A 27427-nucleotide genomic window follows, 5' to 3' on the forward strand; every position below is an offset into this window, starting at 1 on the left:
TGACTTGAAGAGACCTGACTAACACATCTCTCTCTAGAAAACTATATTTAAAAGAAGAAAAACGAACACTTATTGACACCTACCATCTGGCAGGTAATGTAAGGACATGTTCTCATGTAAGGTTACAATTGTAGGGCATAGTATTCGCACTTTATGTATAAGGAGTGTTCTGCTGAATGGTTGCACTGTATTTCGTTAACATTCATGTAGTTTCAGACACTTAGATTGTTCCTAAGTTTTGGTTATTATAAAAAGTTTTGGAAAACATGTTTAATTTGGTTCTTAATGCATTTAAAATCTCAAAGCCTTTAGATAGAGTTTGCTGCAGTCTCCACTACCTGCTGTGGTCAAACATTCTCCCCCTTTCCTAATTTCCATGACCCGTCTAGTCCCAGTAGTCTCTTGAGTTTTCAACCTCTTTACAATGTCATAATGAACATTCTATTACATACAACTTTGTCTACTTCTTCAATACTTTCTGAGTACAAATTCCTGGAAGTGGGATTTCTAGGATAAAAGGTTTACATTTTACAGGACTTTTGTCATCTCTTTCTAACCTGCCTTCTAGATAATTGTATCAATTGACTCCCCAACCAGCAGTGCAAGTTTGTGCCTTTTTGGTCTCACTCACACCAACGCTGGGTGTTATCATTCTTTTCAATCTTGGCCAGTCTGATAGTAAAATGATCTCCTTGGCATTTCTCTATTGAGTATACAGATACTTAGGATATTCATTTTTTTTTTTTCTCTCTCTCTTTTTTTCTCTCTCTTTTTTTCAATTGTCTATTTATACATCTATTTACCGGATAGAATTTTGGCAGACCCATAAAAACTGGAGTCAGCAGCAGGGTGAGGGTGGAGGGGTAAGGTAAAATATGGGCTATGCAGAAGGAAAGTGTCATCCTGTCCTATAAGTATTCAACCTGCAGAAAGAATCTGACAGGAGAAAACTTGCAGTGGGTCCCTAATGAATGAAGTAGCCCAAACCTTGGGGAACCAAGGAAAGAGTGAAGGTGAGTTGCTGTATTAAACCGACTGTTTGAATGTGGCTAATGGCACTGATTCTCTTGCTTTATTTGAAGACCCTCTTTAGAATTAGTAATCATTTAGCCTTTCTAAAATCTAGTTTATACTAAATTGGGCCAGATTTTGTAGGTGACTCAGCTCTCTTGGACAGAGACCCAAAGCCAACCCTTTGTGATATTGACCCTTTTTTTTGCTATATAACATTGACTGTGTGAATATCCTTTAAGAATCTGGCTGTCTTTATTTCCTGGAATTATCTTAAGATTTATTAAGACATCCCTAATTCATCTGATTTAATCGTTATCTTTTCCTTTCCATTTTGTCTTAAGAAATCCTTCTTCTTGGTTATTCTAACCAGTGAAGGGCTTCATGATAGGTGTGTTCTCCTATTTTGAATAACAGAAGATGTGACATTCCATTATATAAGGATTCCCTCATGACCACAGCAGGTGCCAGTTCACTGGGCAAACCAAATCAAAAAAAGAGTTAAGGAGTAACTTGTATCACTATGTTTACTACCTATATATGACTAGTCTCAATTTATGTATCAGAGTCTAAATTTTAATGTTTTGTGCATGTTCGAGAATATTACAACATACATTTATTTCTCCTGTGAGTACAGTCTGTGTTCTTACAACATAATAGTTACAATTTGACCTAACAAAGAATGAGCACAAATTACATTATGTGGAGCATTCTGTTAGTCACAATATATAACAGGGATCTAAGACTTGCAACTGGCCTAAGAAAAAAAGGCAAAAATGAAAACAAAAACAAACATACAAACACAGGGCGGCCAGACGGCTCAGTTGGTTAGAGCGTGAGCTTTGAACAACAGGATTGTGGGTCTGAATCCGACATGGGCCAGTGAACTTCACCTTCCACAACTAGACTGAAGACAACCAGCTGCCGCTGAGCTTTCGGAGGGGCAGCCGGATGGCTCAGTTGGTTAGAATGCTGGCTCTCAACAACAAGGTTGACGGCTCAATTCCCGCATGGGATGGTGGACTGCTCCCCCTGCAACTAAAGATTGAAAACACGGGGACTGGACTTGGAGCTGAGCTGCGCCCTCCACAACTATATTGAAGGACAACTACTTGGAGCTGATATGGGCCTTGGAGAAAAACAGTCTACCAATATTCCCCAATTAAAAAAAATAATAAAAAACTCTCTTAAAAAGAAAACACATACAAACAATAACATCAACAACAACAAAACGTCACTCAATTTAGCTGCTTCGTTTGTGACTTTGGCCTCTGTTTACCATAACAAAGGAGAATTATACGTGATAAAGTGGAAAGCACTGGTTAGAAATACTGATTAGTGCTGGTATTTAGTAGAAAAAGATATTGTTTTTATAGGAAGGAAGGCTGTAATCAGAGCCTGATTTTGCTCAGTAATTGTAGCTTTTATAGCTATATACATGAAGTTTTTTAAAAAATATATTAAAATGTTTGCATAAAAACGTTTCTTTTTGTGAATCTAAAATTTTCTAGCTTCTATCCCCTTTGTACTTCATTGAAACAATGGGTTGTTGTTTTTTCTTTTAAGTAAAACAGCATTTATTAGGATGTGAAATTTTGGGTTAGAGTAAAACAGACTATAAAGAAAAAAAATAAATCAAGCTCTTCTTGTCAGTATTATGATCATTTCCTGTGATGTATAATTGTAGGAATGAGAAAATTTATTTGCAACTGTTGAGACTCTAAAATGCCTCTTATTAATCCAAAAGAATTAGAAAGTTGCCTTGAGACATTTGAAAAAAATTAAGAATAACTACTCTTGAGTTTATTAAGTTTTTCAAACAAGTCTAAGGGGAACAATAGCCTATCAACATCAACAGTAGATGAGTGAAGAAATAAGATGACTATTAAGTATTGTGCGAACTGTTGAGAGGAGACATGTGTGATGGCAGAGCTCCCACTTGGCAGCCATCCTCCTGGGAACAAATCCCAGCACGCCTGTCACAACCACGTGATCCTGAGCAAGTTCCTTGTCTTCCCAAGCCTCAGTTTCCTCATTTTTCTTAAATGACAGAAACTTTATGAGAATGAATATGAAGATTTCAATAGTGGGAATCATTGAGACTCTTTCCGTGGATTCATTAGAACCATTTTCATAGTAATGCTCAAATGTCATCTGCCTTGTTCCATCTCCCTCTCTCTTGAGAATCCAGTGGAGGTTTTCAGAGGCTACATCATGTGAGATATCACAACAGATTGAATGCAGAAATGAGAACCCAGCTGTCTGCTATTAAGGCAGACAATAAAGAGATTTACAAAAATGTGATACTGCCTCTCCTCTCATTAAATTGTTTTCGAAAATATAGTTATTCATAAAACTGTGCTCTTGGTGTTAGCTCGTCAAGGATTTGTTAATATTATTTTTAAATGAGTTAATATGAAATATATTTTAAATTTCTCAGTTTTAATTTCTAAAATAGTAATACAGTAAACATCTTTAGATATAGATCACATAAACAAAAGCTGTTTGAATCCTTAATAATGTTTAAGAACGTAATGGGTCCTGAGCCCAAAAATCTTGAGAACTATTGATTTTAATGAATTGCTTGCCAGAATTTTTTTTCTACCTAACTAAAGTCAGAGAACAATCCTGTTAAACTATGTAGCCCACATTTGCTTGCAGAATACCTAGTGACTATCGCTGTATTATTTCTCTACCTTTTGATAAATTGTCAAGAGCAGTGGTTTTTAACTCTGGCTGCATGTTAGAATCCTCTGTGAAATATTTTTTTTTTTTTATAAAATGCTAGTGTTTGGGGCCTCACATCCTGTCACTGATATTTTATAAAAGCTCTTTGTCTCTGTATGGATTAATTTCATCATTCAAATAATAGCATTAAGAATGATCTTATCTAAGTAGGCATCTTACCCCCCAAAACAAAATGTACCAGATTCTACCTTCTATTATAGGTGTTTAGGTTCAGGCCTTACTTACCAGCAGACACTGAGCAAACCCAGGGAAGCTTTGATGTATGACGCATTTTTCCTAAAATTTGAAACCGTCGACAATATCTCTCATAAAGAGGAAAACGAATTGCAAATAATACACTGGAATAGAAAATGGATTTACTGAATTCAACAATAGACTCATAGAATGTTAAATGAAGGGGACTCTAGCAGAGAGCTAATCCATTTTACAAGTAAGGAAACATGAGTTCCAGAAAGGTTAAGTGACTTGCTCAAGATCATGTCTCTCTTGACTTCTGGGGCTGATGGCTTAAAATGTTATGCTCCCAAGTTTAAACAGAGGAAGAAGAACAAGAAGGAGGAGGAGGAGGAGGAGGAGGAGGAAGAGGAGGAGAAGAAAGTTTAAAAGTCTCACAAAGTGAACGAAATAAAATAAATATTTATTTGAGATGTTAAAATGAAACACCAGAAAGCAATTTATTGCCTTCCTTACCAGCTTGGGATGGGGAGGCAGATGACACACCTTTGTGGTGATAAAAGAGGTTATAGAACCCTGGCCCGGGAGAAAGAGAGTTTGTAACTTCCCCTCCCAGGTGGTCGCTGACCCCAAGGTGGGTGACAGACAAGACAAGTGTTCCTGGTGACAGGCTAGTGGGCTCATGTCACATCTAGGGTACAAACTGGAGAAGCAGCAGAGGCATAACAGAGGCAGGCCTTCCACCTCCCAAGATCTAGGTAGGGATGACTTCGCGTCACCTTTCCCACCCATCCCCTCCAGGCACTAGGGGTCTGTACTATACCAGAAAATATTAGCATTCTGAAAGTGCAGAACTTTCCTTCTTCTCAGATAGTGGTATAAAGACTCAGAGGCACATTTGTGGCGAGATTAAGCCCCTGGTTAGCTGTGGCAGCTGTGCTAACCAGACCACCCCACCTCCCATGCCAACCGCATTTAAACTACAAACTGTTGTGCCTTGTACTCAGCTAACAGAGGAATTCTGCTACTAGACTTTCTGCTATGTGATTTTGAAAAAATTGTTCCTGGCCACCAAGCCCATTTCTCCAGTTCTCCAAGTGAGGCTTTCCTTTTCTTCTTGAGTCAGCCAGAGGTAGGTTTTGCTGCTTACCACTAAGAATCCTGACTGACACAATACCTAATCCAGAGAGAGTAACACACTACTACCCTCCAATCCTCCACTGGTTACTTTGCAACTTCAAGCAGCATACTGGAGTGTTCCCTGCTTTTATCAACTAGGAAGAGGACCCCAACTTCCCATTTTGTGAAACGAAGACATTAGCATTCTAACACTGGCTCCAATCGCCTCCTTTCTTCTAAAATAAAATTTAAATAATTTATTTCTATAATTAACAGTTGTCTTCTGTACTTTGTTTATAAGTTGATTCTAGAAGTTGAAAAATAATTAACAACATTTGCATTATGCCCGCATAAAAATTATTCAACTCTGAGAGCAGTGTGCTATATTTACATTTCTTTGCTATATGTCTCATATATATCATGATCCAATATCATAATTCTTATGCCACTCAAACAAAAATTATCCTGAAATCAAATTGGAATGAATTGTCTTTGAATCTATCTTTTGCCTCTAATAGAAACTCAAAATTTTTCCACCTATAGCTAGACAGCTCAATTCTTTTGTTCTAATTTGGATTTGCTAGGGCTGCTATATATCAGTGAATCTGGGATGATATGTCACTCTTTTTCTTTTGATCCAGTGGTTCCTGGAAACCACATTTCACTTTTCTTGACTTACTTCCTTGTTTTATAGGCATGATATTGTGATTCATAATAAGAAATACATATTATATACACATATATAATATAATAAATAATAGAGCAAACATATACAGCTGGTCTTTGTTCTTTTTTTTAGCCTGATTCTGGCACAGAGTTCCCAAAAGCCTTGGAATTTCCTGAGTGATAAGAGCAATGGGGGCATCTTTTGTTGTAATATTTAGTTATCAAGCTTCAGAGCCATAAAGGTGAAATGGGTGTCTTATTACTTATAACAAGCCCCTCAACTCAGTTTATGTTAATGAGGTAAATTTTAGAAAGCACATAAGGATGGAAGCTAAGTACCAGGGGAACCAACTATAAATAGAGGGTTGAAAAATTTCAGTCCCACCTCCTGATTTCCAGGAAAAGGAGGCGGGCTAGAGGTTGAATCAATCACCAACAGCCATTGTAATGAAACCTTCATAAAAACCCAAAAGGAGGGGGTTTGGAGAACTTCTAGGTTGGGGAACCAGAAGGCTTCCATGTGCCACTGTGCTAGGATGCAAACTCTACAAGGGAAAAAGTTTCTTTGTTCAAGACCTCTTCTATGTATCTCCTCATTTGGCTATTGATTCTTATCCTTTAATATTCTTTATAATAAGACGACGATCTGTAATAAATTGGTAATCTAGTGCGTAAATGGGTTTCCTCTGTTCTGTGAGCAGCTCTAACAAATTAATCAAACCCAAGAAAGGAGTTGTGGGAACTTCTAATTTATAGCTGGTTGGTCAGATGTACAGGTAACAACTGGGATTGCAATAAGCATTTGAAGTGGTGTGGTGGAGGGGGGTGCAGTCTGGTAGACCTGAACATTTAACCTGTGAAATCTGATGCTATCTCCTGATAGATTGTGTCAGAATTGAATTGAATTGTTGGATACCCAGCCAGTGTCTGAGGGTTGCTTGGTGGTGTGGAATTGCACCCCACCTCCACTCACCCCCCCTCACACATAGACAAATTGGGAACTGGGTGCAGCACTATCTTAATCAGCATACATGTCCAAGTAATTTCCTAAGAAAAGATCTGTGGAAAATAAACAGTTGAGGTCCTTGCCTTTCTTCCTGAAAAAGATTTTCATTTTGGCCTTCCAATTGATTGCTTGGCTAAATATGAAATTCTGAGTTGAAAATAAGTTTCATATAGAAGTTTAAAAGTCATTATTAATAGTGCTGGTGATATGTCTGGTGCTGAATGAAATTCTGTTTATTTCTTTTTGGTCCCTGTTTTTCAAGGAATAAATTATACAGTTTGATGAAGGTGTGGAGGGACAAGTAGACAATAGGAAAGGTCCAGAGCAACAGGTATTGTCAAAAAAAGGATGATTGGAGCTATTGTACTGATGCAGAAATCAGTGTATTATCTTTGGCAGCTAGGGTAGGAGGGGAGAGGTTCCCAAAGGGAAAGAAGATTGAGTGGAACTGCAAATAAACTTATGTGCCTGACAATTGCTCAGCAACTCTAGATTTCCCCACTATAGTGAACTCCATAAGAATGACTCCTTTCTCTTCTAGAAATAATTTTCTTGGAGAAATTGCTGATTTAAAACAAACTAATAAGGCAAAATTTTTTTACCCTCCATAACACAGATGCATATGACATATGAGAGTACTGAGATTTTTGCCTCTTCTGCAGAAAAAAGTAGCAAATCAGAACATAATATCTTGCATCTTTAATAGCACAGTGAAGAGAAAACTTACTGAATTACCAATGCAGTATAATTGGAACATTTTCTTCTCCTAAAAATATGTACTCCTATATCAATTATAACCCACGCCATTGGTTATTCAAAATTTATTTTGCTTTATGAACCATGTAGAATGAAAAACAATCATGCTATAATATGGTGCCCTGTGACATGATAACGCCTACTACCATTACAATTTCAACAAACTTGAACTGGGATTCAAATGAGTAGTGTGACTCCAAAGGAAATGGTTTCAAATGGCGTCCAGTGTTTTCAATTAACATAGAAAAGATTAATGGCTTTTTTTCCCTTTGGTGGTCTCTGTCGAAGAGGAAAAAACATTAGTTGCCAGTTGATTTTCCACTCAATTACATTTACCAACTGGCAGAGAGACCAACCAGGAAAGTCCCTCCATCTAGTAGCTGGATTGACCATGGGTGTGGTCCAGGCATGTTACCATGGCTGATTCTTCATGATCTGAACAGTCCACATACAGCAACTGTCACCAAAGGGAGACTCTAAGGCTGAACTAGTAGGAAATACATCAGCTGTAAATTAACTACTAGGGATTTTCCCCTTCTCTTCTATTTGTCTTCACTCTCTAATGAGGCACCTTTGGATCCTTTGAGCACACCGTAAGTCTATCTGTCTAGTCACTTCCCAGCACGGAGCAAATGGCATATCAAAATGGATTTGATACTTCTCAGTAAACCGACAAATCAGCTGAAGAGTGGGTAAAATAAAAATGTTAGGAATAGCATCCTGCAAAAAAAGGTGATGACTGCTGTAGGTTGGGAGAGTTATGATCTGTCAGAATCTTCTGGTGCGAGGAACAGCTTAGCCATACACCAGTACCCCATGGCTTCCACAGTCAAGAATCTGAACACGGCCTGGAATTCTCTGAGGATGTTATTCATAAATGCACAGTTAATCAAACTCAGACCTCTCTTCAAAATCTCACTGTACAAGCCAAACATATTGCCAGCAGAAGGAAGGTGCCAGACCAGAGAAGGTAAAATCTGTGTGCCCTGGCTTCAGAACTATGAGGACTCAACCCATTTTAAAAAGTAAAAAAAAGTTTTGTGTGCATGTGTATTTTTACATTTATCAAATAAGTAGCTTTCTATCCATACAATCAGAGTTTTGTTCTTGTTCAAGGATTTTCAACCTACATACGTAGATATTTTTATTTATTTTAATTTAATTTACCAAAAAGGTTGGGGGGGGGGGGATCCCTCCTTCTCTCTCTCTCTTACTCTTTAGAGGAATTTAGAAAGGCTGAGTATGGGCCAAAATCACTTCTGGCTTGAGTCCATGGTTACCAAGCTGAAAGAGCAGGCAGTTTTCCGGGTAAATGGTCTTCCCTCAAATGCCAGATGCCTGCTAAAAGGATCACAGGCTCTCAGAAGCTTTTTGTGCCTCCCCTGCCATCACAAACACAAATGGTGGATCTTTCAACAGAGATGCTGGCATCTTCCCCACTGATTACACCCTTGGGTTCTGAGAAGAATGGTTTTCTTTATTCTTGGCACAGGAAAATCTCTGTACCAAGGTGGAGTTACTTGATTTGTGTAGAACTAACTCCAAGTGATGAGAGTCTCTAAAACATGGTTACGTTCTTGCCATTGAAAAGGAAGAATAAACCTATAAGGAGGTTTGGGTTCTCGTAGTTTGTAAAATTCCCCTGTGAGTCCATGGGCTGACTCTTTGCTGAATGTTGTTTTGTTTGTTGGTTGGTGGGTTGGTTGGTTGGGTAGGTGGTTCAGTTTTTTACCCTCCTAACTGAGGGACAAATTAGTTCAAGGTCCTTGCAAAGGAATGTGAAGTAAATGCATAAATAGGCACACTTGGGATTCTCCTTCCACAGGAGGAAATGGAGCAGCAGAGGTGGGGATTATGAGCTCAGTCTGCAGTCACAGATCTGGATTTGCCTCTAGCTCTGCACCATGTGTCTGCTTCTTCGTGTAGAAAACGCAAATGAAAATTCCTACCTCATCGTGTTGTGGAACTTTTTTATGTTCATTAGTAGACTTTATTTTAGGTTTACAGAAAAGTTGAGCAGGAAGTACAGAGAGTTCCTATATAATCACTCTCCCCCCTGCCCTCAGTTTCCCCTGTTCCCTTGTATCTGTGTGGTGGGTTGTTGAATTTTCAATTACATACCACATAAAAAGCACAGCATTTTAAGTATTAGGAGGTGTTTATGAATGAATGTGAACTATTATGACTGTAATTCAAGACCCCCTCATTTTTTAATACATAAGGCTTTCATTTCTTTGGTGACATTTTATGGATCACTCATCAAAAATCACCCCTAAATCCTTACCAGACCACCACATAGTTTGTGAAATAACTACTGTGAAGATTTGTTGCTTTAGATTTAAGATCTGTTTCTCTAGTAATATTTTTCTGAAATGCAAATACTCCTAAGAGAGAGAAAAGAATTTATTTTTATTATTGATAACTTTATTGTTGAAGACACCATCCTCATTCAAACTCTAGAAAAGATACTGACCACTACTCGTTTTCATAAGAATAAGAGAAGGATCCAGACAGTCTTAAACATGACATTGCTCAAGAGAAGAACTGGAGTAGTTTTGTCTGGCTCGATGATCTCAGAGGAGGATATTACGGCACAGGAAAAGAAAAGTTCTGAAAGAGGGGAGTTCTGACTTAAAGCCTTTCTTCAAGGCAGACAAGAATCGACCTCTGGGCAGGGCAGCAGGGATCTCCAAGTGGATCCCACAAGATTCCATTTCTAGCAGACTGATGATTGAAAGGGGCAGGAAAATAAATATCTGTGTTTAAGCCACTTCCCTGCATCTTAAGTAATCATCTTTTGTATTTGAGGTGCTCTTCAGTTTCTAGAGCCTGGTATTTTGCTCAGGTGAACTATATAGTCTCAGGCACTGCTGGCCAGAGCCTGAACCACACCTAATAATTCCTTGTCTAGAAATCTACAAGAAAATAATCAGAAATAAGAGGCAACTTTTGCATTCAAAGATGTTCATTGAATCTTTATGTATGTTACCAAAACAAAACAAACTAACTAAACTGAAAATAACTCGAAGTCCAATAATAGGGAAATGAACTATCTATATTGTGAAATATTACATAGTATTTAAAATTGTTTTCTAATCACTGTATGATATAGAGAAAAAGACATGATGTAACGCGAAGTGAAAAAAAGAAAAACATGAACACAAATCTGTATATATAGTACGATCTCTAAAATCTTGAGCATCACCACTTACACACATACTAGGTACAGTAGTCCAAGAAATAGCAAAATGGCAACCATGGTGTGCTGTATTAGTCAGGGCTCTCCAAAGAAACAGAACCAATAGGAAATATAAAGAAAGATACTTATTAAAGGGAATTGGCTCACACAATTATGGAGTCTGATAAATCTAAAATCTTCAGAGTCGATGTCTCCATTTAAGTTTGAAGGCCAGCAGGCAGGAGGAATTCCCTTTTATTCAGGGGAGGGTCAGCTTTTTGTTCCATTCAGACCTTCAACTAATTGGATGAGGCCCACTCACATTATGGAGGGCAATCTGCCTTATTCTATAGATTTAAATGTTAATCTCATACCAAAACACCCTCATAGAAACACTCACATAAATGACCAAGTATCTGGGCCACCTCATCAGTCAATCAAGTTGACAACCTAAAACTAAACATCAAATGTGCTGTCACTGGGTCTGCAAATTTAATGACAGTAGACACCATATCTTTTAGCATGAATTATCATGTTAAATTTCCCATTTATTACCCAAGTTAAATTCCTTCTCAATAGTCAAGAAAACTAAACCACGTCTCCGTCGATGTATTATCCAAAGCAGTGACATTCTTTCACTGAAATTTGATTACTTTCACTAACCTGTGAAGAGCAGCTAAGTTAGTGAAATTTCAGAGGTCGCTTCCCTTTCTCTAAGGGTGTTGGTTAAGCCCTCAGAGGTTAAAACCTCTACCGTCTTACTCCCCATCCTCTCTTTGCCCTGCCATTGCTCCATTGACACAATTATTAGCAGTGTCCACTTAACCCCTGGAGCCAGTGATTTTACTTTTTAGTCTCAACCTTCCTGACAAGGTGAATGGCTGCTACTATATGAGGCCCAGCCCTCTCGACGTTGCCTGGCCAATTCTCTCCTCTGGCCGCCAAGCGCCAGGTTCCGGTGTCAGCCAGGCTGTGTGACCTCACTGAAGCTACTTAAATACTCTGTGCCTCAGCTTTCACTTCTGTAAAATAAATGGGGATAGTATTAGTACCCATTTAATGGGGCTTGTGAGGATTATATGACGTAATACCTATAGTATCCTTTGAGTAGTCCTGGCACATCAGGGAGATTTTACATTAAATAACAGTTTTGATTACTATTCTATTATTTGTTATTTATTAATTATAATTCTCTAAGTGATGATTCACTCTGATGTTTTCCTCACATCTCTTCGTCCCACCTTTCAGAGATCTAGGTTAAGGTTCAATCCTAATTCTTCTATCTTTCTTCTGTACCCTCTCTTCCCCAGACATGGTACCTGCCCCTGTAGTTTCAGTGATTGTTTATATCAAATATCCACCTGATCCACATTCTATCCTGAACTTCTCTTTTGAATTCTGATTTTCTACTTCCAAGGGTTTGCTGGGTTTTATTGCTTGCTGTTCTTGCTACAGTCTTGAACAGAACGTATCTAACACCAAACTCTTCATCTGAAGCCCCAAACTGGTTTTTCCTTCTGATTTTCCTCCTCACTAAGTGTGGCAAACAGACCTCAAGATGACCCCGAATGATTGGTGTCCATGCTGTGGTGCGAGTCCCCTCTCCCTGAGGTGGGCAGAGCCTGTGACTTGCTTCTAACCAACAGAATATGAGAACGGCAATAGGATGTTACGCCTGTGATGCTGTTATGTTGTATGACTCCAGTTTAGCAGATTGAAGTGAGAGGTCCTCCTTGCTTGGTTTGATGAAGCAAGGAGCCAAGACAAGAAAACCCACACCTCAAAGAAACACCAGTGGCCTTGAGGACCTGAGGACCACTTCCAAGTGACAGTCAGCAAAACACAAGCATCCTCAGTTAGACAGTCCCAAGGAAACGAACTCTGCCAACAACCTGAATGAGTTTAGAATTGGTTTCTTCCCCACTGGAGCCTCCAGAGAAAATGTAGCACAATTGACACCTTGTGTAACCCTAAGCCCAGAACTAGACAAGCCATGCCCAGGCTCCTGATCCATAGAAACTGTGAGATAATAAATATATATGTGTTGTTTTAAGCTGTTAAATTTGTTACACAGCACAGAAAACTAATACACTCGGTATCCATTGATATCCATGGTAACACCATTGTCTCAGTCTTCCTAAAATTAGTTATCTCTGACTCCTAACTACTTTTTGTCATTCACACACTAAATCTGATGTGACTGAATTTAATAATAATAGCTAATATTTATGGAGTGATTTTGCAAGCCATGTGTTTTAATTATTATATTTAAATAATAGTCAGTCACTTAGGCATTCCCTTTATAGATTTTGAAATTGAAATTTGGAGGTGAAACCCAATTTGCCAAAGGTTACAGAGTAAATCAATTTCACAGCTGGGATTCAAATCTGATACATCTGATTCCAATTCCTATGCTCTTTCAACTGCACTGAATTGGATACTGAGATGCCTGTTAGATCACAAGTCCTAAGTCACAGTTACAATGAAAAGTTCTTATCTCAGCATTTAAAAATCATTCAAAATCTTGTCCTGTTCCTGTTCCCGACTTTTTACCTATTCTTCATTTGCTCTCTCTAAAATTAGTGTTTTTTTTTAATCTCCTAATATCGATTCACAATCTTCCCTAGTACTATTACATCCTGAATAAAACAACATACACTTTTGATAGGTTATCACTGGAGAAGGAATCTTCAAGTGCAGAGGGGTGGGCTTACCAAAAGGCTCTGATTCTGTCACTCCAAATTTAATCTTCAGTTCACATCTAAATCATAAGGACTACTCTGCCAGTGTCATGGTGACCTTCCTGGGTTACTGATCCCCACTGTTAACATAAAAGCAATATACTATAGACATCTGCCTTTTCCTGCTCGGCCCTCAGCCATTTCTGTAGGAAGTTGCCCTACTCACTGTGCTCTTTAAAAGGTGAATGGATTGTTCAATACTAGCACCGTACCCAGTCAGATAGGAACCTAAGCACAAACACAAATGTGTGCCCTTACATGCACTGATTAAAACATCCGTCCATAGTTTGAACCAAGTGGGAAAAGTTAATAAAAGCTCTACAATGAAAAATGGCTACACATCAAGCTCTGTATTGCATAATCTGTTCACATGTCATTGTTAATCTTCTTATACTTACATGATGAGGAAGGAAAGGCCACAGGGTCCAGAACCCAAAGGTTGATTGAAAACAATTCTCCGCCATTGCACAATAACACAGGATCATAATACAAACAAACAACACCACTCTGTCTTCATTTAAATGTTGGTATTTTGTTCCTCATGTATTTTTGCATTACTTTTGGTTTACAAATATTGTATTAATAGTTGAAATATTATTTATCTTGACTATTGAGTTTTTTGGCATCCCATTAAATTAAGCACCCCAGGGGGAGTGCTTAATTTTTTATTTTATTTTACTTCTGGCCTTGTTCAAGGTCAACTTCTCAGCCTCAGCTGACTGAACCTCTTATGGCCCTAACCCAAAGGCAATCCATATATGAGACTTGCACTTGTGACTCTATTCTGCCATTAAGGAAACTTCTGTGGAAAATACAGTCCAGAAACTACTACCGCAATCATACAAAGTTTTACACATAGAGTGACATCATCCTTTCCCTTAATCTCTCTTCCATTTTTTTCTATGTGACCAAGACATCTCCTATGGAAGAAAAAAGTGAGGGAAGGAGCAGGAAGGAGCGCTCCCAGGCTGGAACTGGAATGGAACAGGATCTAGAAACTCCATACAGAAGTTGACTATAGTAAGATAATAAGGAAACATAGACCTTGTAATGTGGGCTTTTATGCAACTTGTTCTTTCTTGTTCAATTTTGTTCTGTTTTCTCTTAATTTTATACTAAGTTCCCTTCATTTTAAAGCATAATGTCAACCTCCAGGGCCCTGATCCTTTCACAAACTTTGCCTAACTACTGCAATGCTGGATAATCTCCTTCTTTGTTGCCCACCATCTGTCCCACCAATAGGCTGTCTCTCGTGCATCAGGGAACCTTCATATTTCAGTCACCTTGTGGAGCTCCTGAGATCCTTTTCCCAGCCCAGCAGGATGAGTTCCTAGGGTCAGTCTTAGGAGTCAGAAATCTGAAACTAACACAGTGACCTTCTCCACCAAAGAACATAACCACACTGGCCACCAACAAATTACCAACAAGAAAAAGACATTTATTTTAATAAACCACAAACGTTAACAAATGAAAATTTTAATAAATGATAACTGACATCATCAATTCAAGAGCCTTCACCTTGCTGATCTGGAGAGCCTGCTGACATTAATAAGACATTATCTTTGTTTCTCATTCTTCTCCTCTCTGGTGCCAGGAAAACTAGCTACGTTCCCTCCCTTCCTTACAATCAAAAAATTCAGCTTATCTCCTGGGAACCAGACCTTCTCCTGAATCTCCCATAGCCATAAACACATAGAGAAGTTTTAATGCTGCAGGAAGGAAACATTCACTGCTAGTAAGCTGGTGGAAATTTCATGTAGATCAGTTTTTGGAACCTGTTCGCAATAGTAATGGAATCTAAAAATTTGTCTTTGTTATTGAAACACATTTTTCAGTTGTATGATGTAGCTCCTCAAATAAATTGTAAGCTTCTTTTTAGAAGGGCTATGTCTTAAATGACTTTCACTCCCCAGAGTGCCCCATACAAATCACTAGGTAAATAATTCTGTAAATAGTAATAGATCAGACAATTTTGAACATTGTTGCCTCAGGTAACATTTATGCATCCTTGTTTAAGCCAGGCAAAAGGCAACAGGTTAATTAGGTGAAATCCTCACTAATCCTCAGGGTTTGGGAAGAAAAGAAGAAAAGACAGGCTGTCAAGGCTGATCCCTGCAGGGTTAGGATTACGCTGCAGCAATGCTTGGGGGAGCGGAGGCAACTGAGCTGTGGGAAACAGGACTAGTTAATTATGATATCCATTCAAGATATCCTGTCAGAGGCAGATCCTGAAGGACCACCCTCATCAGAAGGGAAAATACTTAGTTGCTGTCCAGGAAAACATGCTGGAGATCTCAGACTCAGTAGGGGTGTTCTATGCGGTAGGTACAGCACAGAACTTCCAGACCCATAAGGAGGAGCTGCTTTGCAGATGGTAAACCAGATGGATGGGCTAGACAGAAAAATAAAAATAAAGCAAGAGTTTAAAACTAGGGGTCAGAAACATGAAGAGGCTCTAATAAATGGCAAGCTAGTTTGGAGATTATTTCACAAATTCGGCCAGTCTTTGGTGGCATCCTCCTAAAAAGAGCTTTTCTAGACTTGCCTCAGGAAGGTTAATTAAATTCCTCAAAGTCACATAGTTAGAAAACTGTAGAACTGGGTTTTGGAATCTGCAGTAGGATGAACTTTGAAGCCTGCCCTCTTAATTACTATACTTACAAGGTGGGATCAAATAATACAGTGAATGTTTAAACAAACAAAAATAAATTACAGTAAAAGACCGTTGCCATTAATCTCTCTCAAAATACTCCCCCCTACTTTGGACATACTTATCCCACCGTTCTTGCCACTTTCTGCAGCAGTTCTAGAAGTCCTCTTTCATGAGTGTCTTTAGTTGTGCTGTTGTAGCTGCCTCCAGGTCCTGAATCATTTTTACTTTGGGGAAAAGCCAGAAGTCACACTGTGCCAGATGAATAAGATGGATGATGACACACTGTAATGTTTTTATTTGACAGACATTGCCATATACCAGAAGCGATGTGTGACATGTAGCATTGTCATAATGGAGGATGATTTATGGCACACTTTAAAACACACCTTCTCTCAACTGTAGCTCACACCCAATTGACTGCACCAAACAAGTTACTGCACTAAATTGTTACTAAATTTCGCCGTGTCACTTCCCGTACTGAAGATCTCTGCCTTTCTGTTGGATGGCACTTGGCAGCAGCATTCACGGTAATTTTTGTATCACACCTTGTACTCCTCCAAATAGGAAATTTTCATCATTTCCTCCACCAAATAATTATACGGTATTTAATTATTTTTATGTTTTTCTAATACTCTAGTGTCCTGGCAGTTGTCATGTTATTTTTGTTACTATTTTAATTTCCCTTACCTTACAGAGACTTTTACTCTAATAGATCACCACATAAGAGAATTATTTTCTCTTCTAAAAATTGAAAAGTTAAACACATTTCAAGTTTTAGAGGGGTAAATCACTGCAACTATGATGCAGTTCTAGAAATCTAAAATAATTTTAAAAACTTGTTTACCTAGAGCTATCATTGTAACCAGTGATGTTTGATATTTGTAATATGCAATATTGATGGCAACACACTCTCACTGGATGTTGTGGCTCCATAGCATTTATTTCATCAGTAAAGTGGCATACAAATTTAGTGTCTTATGATCCCAGACTTAGTATTAAGATCAAATTGACAATTCTTTAAAGTGCTTTGTGTTTAAATATACTGTATTTTTGCTAGATGGTAAAAATGAAACTGATAAATTTGTATTTAATAGTTTTTAAATGGTCATTTAATATCATTTATTAAAATTTTCATTTGTTAACCTTGTAGTTCATTAAAATAAATCAGGTACTATACAATAAGCTATTTTTCATCTTTAGAAATCTAACTGGAAATATATTTCTTTATTTGTTTGAGAAAGAAACATTGATATGAACATGAAAAGCCTGAAAACCCAAACTCCTGCACACATGACTGTCTCAGAAGTGGGTGTATGTCTTTATGACATAAAGACAGAAGCCAGAATGTTATAGACTGAATGTTTGCATCCCCCCAAAATCCATCTGTTGAAACCTAACCCCCTGTGTGATGGTATTTGGAGGTGGGGCCTGTGGGGGGTGATTAGGTTATGAGGATGAAGCCTTCACGAATGGGACTAGTGCCTTTATAAAAGATGCACACGAGAGAACTCTCTCACCCCACTGCCTTGCAAGGGAGGACATAGTGAAGTGAGGACCATCTATGAACTAGAAAGAGATCTCTCACCAGCCACAAAATGTGCCTGCATCTTCATCTTGGACTTCCCAGTCTCCAGAACTATGAAAAATAAACCTCTGTTGTTTATAAAGCCACCCAGTCTATAGTATTTGTTATAGCAGCTAAGAATTATGACACAACACTCTCTCAGGAAGGAGTTTTTCAGCCCACCAATAACTCAGGTTCCTGACAATAGCCTAAGTCAGAGATTAGAAAGCACAAAACTTCATCTCCTGATGATAGACCAGCCTCATCCAATAGACATTTATGTGACAGGGGAAAAGTTCTCTATTCTGTGCTGTTCAGTGCAGTTGCCACTAGCCACATGTTGTTAATGAGCGCTGGAACTGTGTCTGGTGCAACTGAAAAACTGATTTTAAAACTTTTGTTTTATTTAAATATAAATAGCCACATATGAATGGCTACTATACTGGATAGTAGAGCTACAGAATGCAGGAAAGATGTTCTTATATCCTTAACTTCTCATCTTAAGGAAAGTTCAAAACCAATTCTTTGAAGAGATTGGCTTGAGTGAAGAACGGGGAGACCGCATTCATAGTCTTAATTTCCAGTTGTATCCATTGTATGCTTCTCAGTTTCAGTTTGCAGACCAATAAAATCCAATACAAATTGCACTCTGGTTTTACGGTGAGAGGCAACCCTGGATGGTGAACAGAGCATTTGACGTGGGGGGCAACTGATCTGGACTGTAGTCTGGGGGTTCTGTTACCTGAAGAGGCCCGTGCCTCTCTGAAACACTTCAGCTTTCTTAGCTGTAAAGTGAAATTGTTGAATTCAACAAATGCGAACACATCACCTGGCCATAATGGTTTACATTTCCATCCAACTGACAAGATATTATTAAAACATTTTAAAAAATCAGTAAGTATTATTGCTTCACAAAGATAGAAATAAAAATGTTAGAAATCTACTGATTTAAAATTAGGAAGTGCCAGAAATGTTTGAATTTCTGCAAGAAAGACATTGTGACAGGTTAGAATATAGTAGTGATTCAAATGCCTGTTTTGCCAAGAGAATAAAAGTGGGCAATAAATGTCATTTGTATGCTTATAGCTTCATTCTTATTCCCACAAGTTCCATTCCCTTCATACATAGAACAGCCATAACAGATCTGCAAAATTGTCTCAGCTTTGGACTGTGGGCAGTAGAGGCAATGTTTACACAAAGTGGTTAGCGAACGTCTTGTGAGAGGCCTTTAAATCAAATTTGCACCTACAAGCAAGGGTTTGCACCAATTATACCCCAGGCAACCAATCTGCATGGCAAGTGGAGCAGAGTTTTATTTTATTTGCTTTACATTTCAGCTTTGGTGAAATGAGGTACCGTGTAAAAATCTCAACTTGTGTGGTGTTTTGTTTGTAATTACTTGTGTTTGCTAAAATAAGTTATGAGTTTATAAGGATCACATTGTGCTATGTGACTTGCAGTGCGAAATGACCTCACACTGTAGCCACCAGTAGGGTCCTGGGCCATCCAGAACTGTTTTTCTCCATAACCGTTCCCCAACATAAGAGATCTTAAGTTTCTTTGAGAATTAGACAACGAAACTTCATCTCTGGCCTCTGCAGCTTATTATTCTATCTTCAGATGTGTGGTTTGTAACATGAAAGTGTATGTAAGCCAGTCTACACCTAATATTTTAACAGAGAGATGACCAGTTGAAACTTTAAATGTCTAACACTCTTCTCCCTGCCTTTTAGCAAACTCTCTATATAGTTCTAATGGGCTCTTAAAAAATGAGGTAACCACCAGAAATAGCTGCTTTATTTTAAAAGCTCACTGTAAAGGTGCTTTTGCTAATCTGACATCAGGGAAAATCCAAGTTCAAGTTTCATGCTTTGGAAAGCAATAAAAATCACCACCTGGAAATCCAGAGGCACAGGCAAATTGATATTCAAAGCAGGTGTGTCAGCCTCATAGAAACATGGCAGAAGTCCTTCAGTGGTTCTGGAAGGAAGGTTAGGGTCCCAGCAGGGCAGCAACTTCCTGGAGGGCCTTTGCTGTTAGAGTTCTAGCTGAGCACGTCATAAGCATCCACTGTCTTACAAAGAAAAATCTATTGGTTATGCCAAGGGTGGGGATAGGTGGATTAAACCGACTGGTTCAAACTATCACCTTCAAATAAAAGAACTGAAAACAACAATCCTTACATGTTTATGAGCTCAAATACTAGAGGGCATTTCTGTATTTTTTTTCTATTTTTGATTCTTTTTTTTTTTTTTTTTTCTTAGCTCAGACCTGGATCATGAAAAGAAATGCTATACACTGCCAGAAAGAATATTTGCAGAGCTTACAGCCCTACCTTGCTAAGTCCTCTGGTTCAGATCTCACTGGAATAATTTCTGGACTTCCAATTATTTAATATTTACCAACCACTAATACTATTCTTAGAAAAAAAACAGCACATTTGATGTAGTCATCGGTTAGGAAATCAACAAAGGTATGAAGAGACAGGGTAGGACCTTGTACTCATTAATTCTCTAAGTTTTTGTTGAGTATGTGTTGTGGTAGATTGCATTAGTATTCCCAGGTGTTTACTCTACTCTGTATCCACACCCTTTCACATGTGGCTTTGAAGTTTCTTCCACTAAGTGTGGAGTATATTTCCCTGCTCAATTAATGCTGAGCTTGATCGTGTGACTTGCTTTGGCCAATAAAATACTAATGGACATGACACAAGCAAACATTTGAAATGTGTGTGTGTAGTTGGTCGTGTGCTCTTGTGTCTACCACAGGGACATTTTCTTCTGATTAGCTGCTGCCCCTTCAGCCTGGTCCCAGAAACAGAACAGAGCACAGCCAGCAGCAAGGAGACAAGCCAACCAGAGCCACAACTTGAAAAGACCCTCCTAGCTGAGCTTAGCTTAGATCGTCTGATCCACAGTTAACTTCAGAACTATGCTCTGGATTATAAATGCTAAGTTTTATGTGATGTTGAGTTTTAGTGTGGTTGGTTGCAGACCATTTTACAGGAATTGTTGTCAAAGATAGTTTTTCTGTGCTAGGCATTGTGCGGGATCCTGGGGACCTTGAGAATTAGAGACAACTCCTGCCCTTGAGAAATTCTGGGTCTAATAGAGATGTGTATATAAACTGTGCGATGTAGTCAGTGCTTTGAGTGGTCTGAACCAGTAGTACTCTGGTTCCACTATGTTTTGAATTCACATAGTTCTTTTTTTTAGCCTTAAAGACGTTTCCTAAGAAAACTGACCTTTAGCACGACTAATCAAATCCCAGATCCTGCTGGTTAATAACTTTGTTTGTTTTTAAAGTGTGTGTTTAAAATATACTCATTTTCTTCTCTATATAGACATTAACACTTACTCCAAAATGACAGTTGATTCAAGATTAAACAGTCTAAATCTCTAGCATGAATTGAATTTTATTTTATTTATCAGCAATATGAGAAGTGTAACTTTCTATCCACTGAAGAAAAATATCCAAACCATCTGGAGATGGACAACAAGATATGTTTTGTCTCCATGTGTAAATTCAGGTCACATGGAAATGCAAAGTGTCAAGGTTGGACTGCCTATGGGGCATTTTCACATCTGTAAATTCCTCTTTACCATTTGGGACATCCAACCTGAATACCATTGTTCATTTGCATTAAAGTAAAGGTCCCATTCTTTTTCTGCAGAGGGATTACTCTGGATTGCCTCCAAAGACACAAAATTCTGGAGACAGCAAACAAGGAGGTGAGAGGTGGGAGAATAGGTGTTGACGTTATAGATCTCAGTTGGGGAGAGGCTTGTGCTGTATGCCTTGCTCTTTCAATGAGAGACATGGTTGCATCTGCCACCAGTTTGTACTAGTCTGCTGGTGGCCCAGTAAAGGGATATAAGCCTTGTATTAAAAAATATAAATATTCCTCTGGGTTTTATCATTCTGGAATGCTGGAGGATTTGTGCTATAACCAGGATCAGCAGACACTCTGCATTTATGCCCTGTACTCCACACTGCCAAGCCCTTGGCAAATACCAATAATCAATCATAGAATTCTTTCCTACCAAGGCTTTCACATTCTTCTAAAAATAATGTTGCAAAACAGCCACTATAATTTAAGCACATGAACTTTGGAGCCAAACAACCTAGGCTCCAATGCTGCATCTACTACTTTCTAGAGGTGTTATCTGGGAAAATCAATTTTTCCCTATACCGTGATTTCCTCATCCATAAATTATTTACAGCAATACCACTTATTTCACAGGGGTGTTGTGATGAGGAAATGAGAAAAGTGTGTAAGTTGCTTAGAAAAGGCCCTTGCACATAGAAAGATCTAAATGATTGATAGCTATTTCTATTAGTCTCCATCTGCTAGACTAAGCATGTGCTAGCTGCTCCATTTGACCATCCTTGCATTAGGACATCGTCATCAGGACCGTCTGAACTGAGAAGAAACATAAACACTTAGCTCAGACCCTCACCCAGCTACCCCTGCCTCTGACCCACCACATAGTGTAGACCAGCAAAGAGGGAAACAGATTCAGACAGGTTACGTGATTTACTCAGTGGCAAAGTCATGTCTAGAACTGGGGTATTCTGGCTCCTGACACAGTGCAATTTCTATTAAGCTGAGCCGAGAAAAGCTACTTTATCTTGGGGGTGGGGTGGGGAGGTGACCAAGGTTGGACAAAGGGCTTTGTGAAGCCCATTACAGAGAATCACCACTAAGGTGCATGGAAGGAGGTCAGACAACCCAGGGCCATTGTTATGGTTTGCCATCAGATCCACCCTTTCTTTTGACATATTAACTGAAGGAAGGACTTTGGGAAGAAAAGTAGAAGCACTGTAGATATCTTTTTTCCTACAACATAACCTCTCTTTTGCAGAGGAATCTGTGGGGTGAGACTCTAAGCAATCACTTTTTCACAGCAATGTTGCCAAGGGTTGTGATGCTTCTGCTTCTTCCAACAATAGTTAATACTCTAGCTGAGGCTACAAACAACCATGGGTATTGATTTAGCTCTGCAGTGGGCATGGGTCCTGTTCCAACTCCATTAAATCCGTGCTATTTTGCACAATGCAGAAGCTCCTCTCCAGTTCCAACACACACACACACACACACACACACACACACGTAACAGAGACTAATATTATTCTTCCTTATGGCAAAACTGTTACCTAGACAAAGATTATACCCCCTTTTGTCAGTGAGAAAACTGGAATTTAGTGAATTTTGAAGGGTTGCTGGGCATTAGAACAGGAGAATGAGGATCTCCTCTCAATCTTCTACCTCCAAATGCTTTGCTTTTGAGTAATCATGGATGTGTTAGCCATTCTGCTATGGGGTGCCCCATCTCAGTGTTCAGAGCCACTATTCAGTGTCAAGGCAAAGCAGTTGATGCCAAATGCCCTTCTATATTTTTTTCTCCCCAAAGAAGAGAGCTCAAGAAAAACTCACTTTTGACAAGTGATTTAAAACAGGTAACATATACTTTCCTTTCTGAACTCCAGGCTGGTGTGGTGTTACCCTCAGCCTCCATGCTTAGATGCTAGTGCTCTCTAGAGAGGCAGAGTGTTGACATTCAGTTCTGTATTTCTAAGTATTAACACACATGGCGGGGAGCCTTCACAATTACTCACTCAGGCTGAGGTCTTGGTCGGCCCCTTTGAGTCGTTCTCTCCCTGATGGCCCATCAAGCTGCCATGAGCCAGCATGGAGATTGTTGTCAAGTATTGGCAGGAAACCTGCCCCATTGGAACCCTCACAACAGAGGGAAAAATGTAAAGAGGAGCAAGTAAAATGGGAACTTAAATGATTTCTTTAGAAATGTTTTTAATTGCACACAGAGAGACCTCAATACCTACTACTCAACCCCTCCAACTCTAAGTTGATTGTTTGTGCATCAAGGGGCCACATTCTCCCCCACCTGCCCTCTCTCCATTCTGTCCCTTTCCTCAAACCCCACACATAGGAGGGAAAACCCCCACAATTTCCGTGTGATTTGAAGGAACGAATCCTGTCAAGTTAGTTTCATTTTCCTAATATGAGTTGTTCTAATAAGTTTAAGAGGCCACCAGAGCCCTTTGAGTTAGGAACAAATCGCAAATCATCATAACGCTACACCTATTTCTGTTTTACGACAGCAATAAATCCAAAGCAGCCTCACAGTGTGAAAACTAGCTACAGCAATCACAAGTGCCAGGTTCTTGGAGATGCCAATGCCCAGACGTCTTCAGCTTTGCAGTGTATGTTTTGGCTCCTGGAGGCTCAATTTTTCAATTAAGGATTAAAAAATAAAGTGTGTGTGTGTGTGTGTGTGTGTGTGTGTGTGTGTGTGTAAAAGAAAAAGAGAGAGATCAGCTTCAGGTAAATTTGCCAAGCCAGACAAGAGGCTCTTGTTCTTTATGAATTTTATTTATTTACATTAGCTTTACTTTTGTGTTCATGTGACTTTAGGAAAGAGTATTGGATATGGACTGCAGCCAAAGAGTATTTACACAAAATTTAATGTGACCTTGATTGTAAATGAAATGTAAGCCTCCTGAAGATGGTACGTGGTATGGTACCACCAAGGGCTCTAAAAACCTGCTCTGATCTCACCTACAAGTCACACTTCCTAAGTCTTGGTTAGAATTCCGGGTGGCTTTGCAAAATATTTATTGCACAATTCTAGGCATTTAGATTAACTGAGACTTGGTACTCTCCCATCACTTGAAGTTGGTCTTTCCTGGTAGGCAACTGAATTTTTTAAATGCCAATATCATTTTCTACTAATTTGAGCATCATATTTCAGAGAATATTTAGTTCTGTACTTGCCTCCTGAAATAATTTATCAATAATTACTAATTCATAAAATGTTGACGAGAACTAAGGTTTTGAAACAATGAAACTGTTCTCATAGTTCAGAAGTATGTCTGAGTGCTAATCTTTTATATGAGTTGATGTTAATAGACCTTCTTAGAAAATTAACTGACCTTTTTTTCAAATAAGAAAATTATGTTGACATTACTTTACACTTTTAATTCAGGGAACGCCAAAAGTTTTATTCAATATCTCCTCAGTACATATCTTGTCAGGTTTGCCTCACTTTAGTGTCCATAGTCAAAATCAAAGTCTCATCTTAGATTGCTGCTTTCTCTTCACGCCCAGATCCATGGCAGTGGTCAGTTCCTTCCTTCATAATGTCTTAACAGCACCAATCTCTTGGTTTCCCAGCCCAGACCCTCACCCACTCAGGAGACATTTTGACAGCCTCCTTATTGACTGTCATATGTCTTTCACAACCCTTTCATCCTTTGTGCACAGCAATGTCCAATTAGTCTCTCTAAAGCTCCATTTTCACCATCTCACTTCCCTAGTTATTTAAGAACCTCCTTTGACTACCTACTGCCAGTCACATGGAAGCACACCGTCACCTCGGCTCCAGAGCTGTATGAGTCAATAAGTAACCATCACAGTCGCACTCACAGAGAGAGCCATATGTACAGACAGGCCTCAGAGAAGGTTATAGCTTCCTGGGCTGGCTGTGATCAAGGGCTGGTCCTTCACATGTTTTTAGATATATTTATTAGACTCCCACTAGGCCCTGGAAAATTGATTCATTCTAATAACAAAGACAGTTACAAACTAGGGCACAGTTTATTAATTTTCAGTGGGCCAACCACCACCAGACCTGGTAACAGGACTGTTCTGATGAACTAGGCACTCCCTTCCTGGTGAGTGGTTCCCCATGGGAGACTAGACTATTTATCAGCGGGTGTGTGGGGAGCACAGAATCGGAAAAAGGAAATTGATTGTTGGCTGAAGGAAATATGCGTCACACTCATACAACCCAACGTTGACCTTCTCCACCCAAGGGACAGCTCAGACTAAGAAGGAAATAGAGCTAGCCTTATCATCTAAATCAAAGCACTAATATCCCTGGAGAGTGATGGCTAAACAAGGATGGTTCTTTTTTTTTATTGTTATTGTCTATTTGTTTGTTTTAGTTTCCTATACATTAAAAACAAAAACAAAAAAAAGAACACACTGATTTTCAGATTTTGTATCATTATGGCATCTCTTTATGACATGTTATTACATATTGACTTCCTTTCATTTTAGGCTCTCTTGCGAATGAGACAAGATTTTGTAAATAAGCTATTCCTAAATTGCAATAGAGCGGGAGATAAAATTGCATGTATTCCGGCCATTGCTATTGTTAGTTGACTGTGCCTGTTTCATTGAGACTGACTTCTTAAACTTGTCTCATTCATATATCCCTATCCTACCACCCCATGGTCCTGAAATTCACCTCCCCATCCTAAACCCCTCACCCTGCTAATAGAACCACATCAAGATTCTATTTACTTCCTCCGTGTTTGTCAGTTCAACAGTTTTTCATTCAGTGCTTGTGCTTTGGCAGACACAAAGGTTTGGCTCCCTGGAGTGAAGGAGTCAGACTCTTAACACAAATAATCAACAGCACAATGTGCTGAGAGCTGTAATAAGAAGTAGCCACTATGTGTGGAAGAAAGGCTGAGAAGGACATGATTTAATTTATTTTGGGGATTCACCCTCTGCTTCACAGAATAGGTGACACCTAAATATGACCTTTAAAAGGGTATGGTAAATAGAATAATGCCTCACAAAGATACCTATGCTCTAATCCCCAGAACCTGTGAATAGGTTATGTTACACGGAAAAGGAGAGTTGAGGATGTAGATGAAATTAAGATTGCTAATCAGCTGATGTGGAGATAGGGAAATTCTCCTGGAGTATGAGTGGGACCAATGTAATCACAAAGATCCTCAAATGTGGGAGCAGAAAAAGATTCTACAATGACCAGATGGTGTAGTCACTCCTGTAGCCTACAATTCCAACAGTCATCTTGACATTCACACAAAGAGGTTCCATTTGTACCTTATGTGCAATAATAGCTTTTAGATTAAGCTCACTATCTGCCTCCTGGAAAATTTACTTGTTCTTCAAAGTGCCCTATTTCTATTAATGGCGTCACTGTATTGCTAATAACTCAAGCTTAAAATTTCCAAATCAGCCACCTCTCAACCTCCCTACACTCAACTAAATATCATGTTATATAGCTTCTGCCATCATTATTTTCTAATATCTTTCCCCTCTTTCACTTTCCTGATGCTACCCCTAGATGTGTCATTTTAACCTCAAACAATTATTTATACTCTTTTCCCAATGAATCATGAATTTCCCTTCCCCTCATCATACCTTCTCCATGACGTTTCTTTGCTCTTTTCTTTCTCTGAACTCCTGCAACGCTAATTGTTCTTCAAAACACTTAAAACTTCCTGAATGTTTACACTCATGTTTCCCCATGCCCTCTCTTACTCATTCCTTAGCTCACCACAGCTGACTTCACCACTGTTGGCCATTCTATTGAAATAGCTTTCCTTGAAGTTATAAGTGACCTTCTATTTACCAAATTTCAGGATCTGTTTCAAGCCTCTCTCAACTTGACCTCTCTGTGACATTGACATCATTGACTGTTCTTTTCTTTCAGAAACTGTTTTCCTCCTTGGATTCTAAACTATGCTATTTCTAGTTTTCCCTTTTATTGTTTTACTAATTATTTTAAGTCTCCTCTAATGACTATTCAGCCTCTTCTGTCCCATTAATACTGCTTTTCTTATAGTTCCAATCTAAGTCCTCATAATTTTTCAACAAATAGATATATGTCTCTTCTCTAGGTATTGGATGTAAGTATAGTTTGAAAAATAGAAAAGAGCACAAGTATTTCTTAACTCTGATTATTGGAACTCTATTTTCTACATAGTTTTTGAGTATCAGCTTTTGGCTCAGTACTATGTTAAGCATAGA

Source organism: Rhinolophus sinicus, linkage group LG02 (genome assembly GCF_036562045.2).
Source record: "Rhinolophus sinicus isolate RSC01 linkage group LG02, ASM3656204v1, whole genome shotgun sequence".
NCBI classification, from domain to species: Eukaryota; Metazoa; Chordata; class Mammalia; order Chiroptera; family Rhinolophidae; genus Rhinolophus; species Rhinolophus sinicus.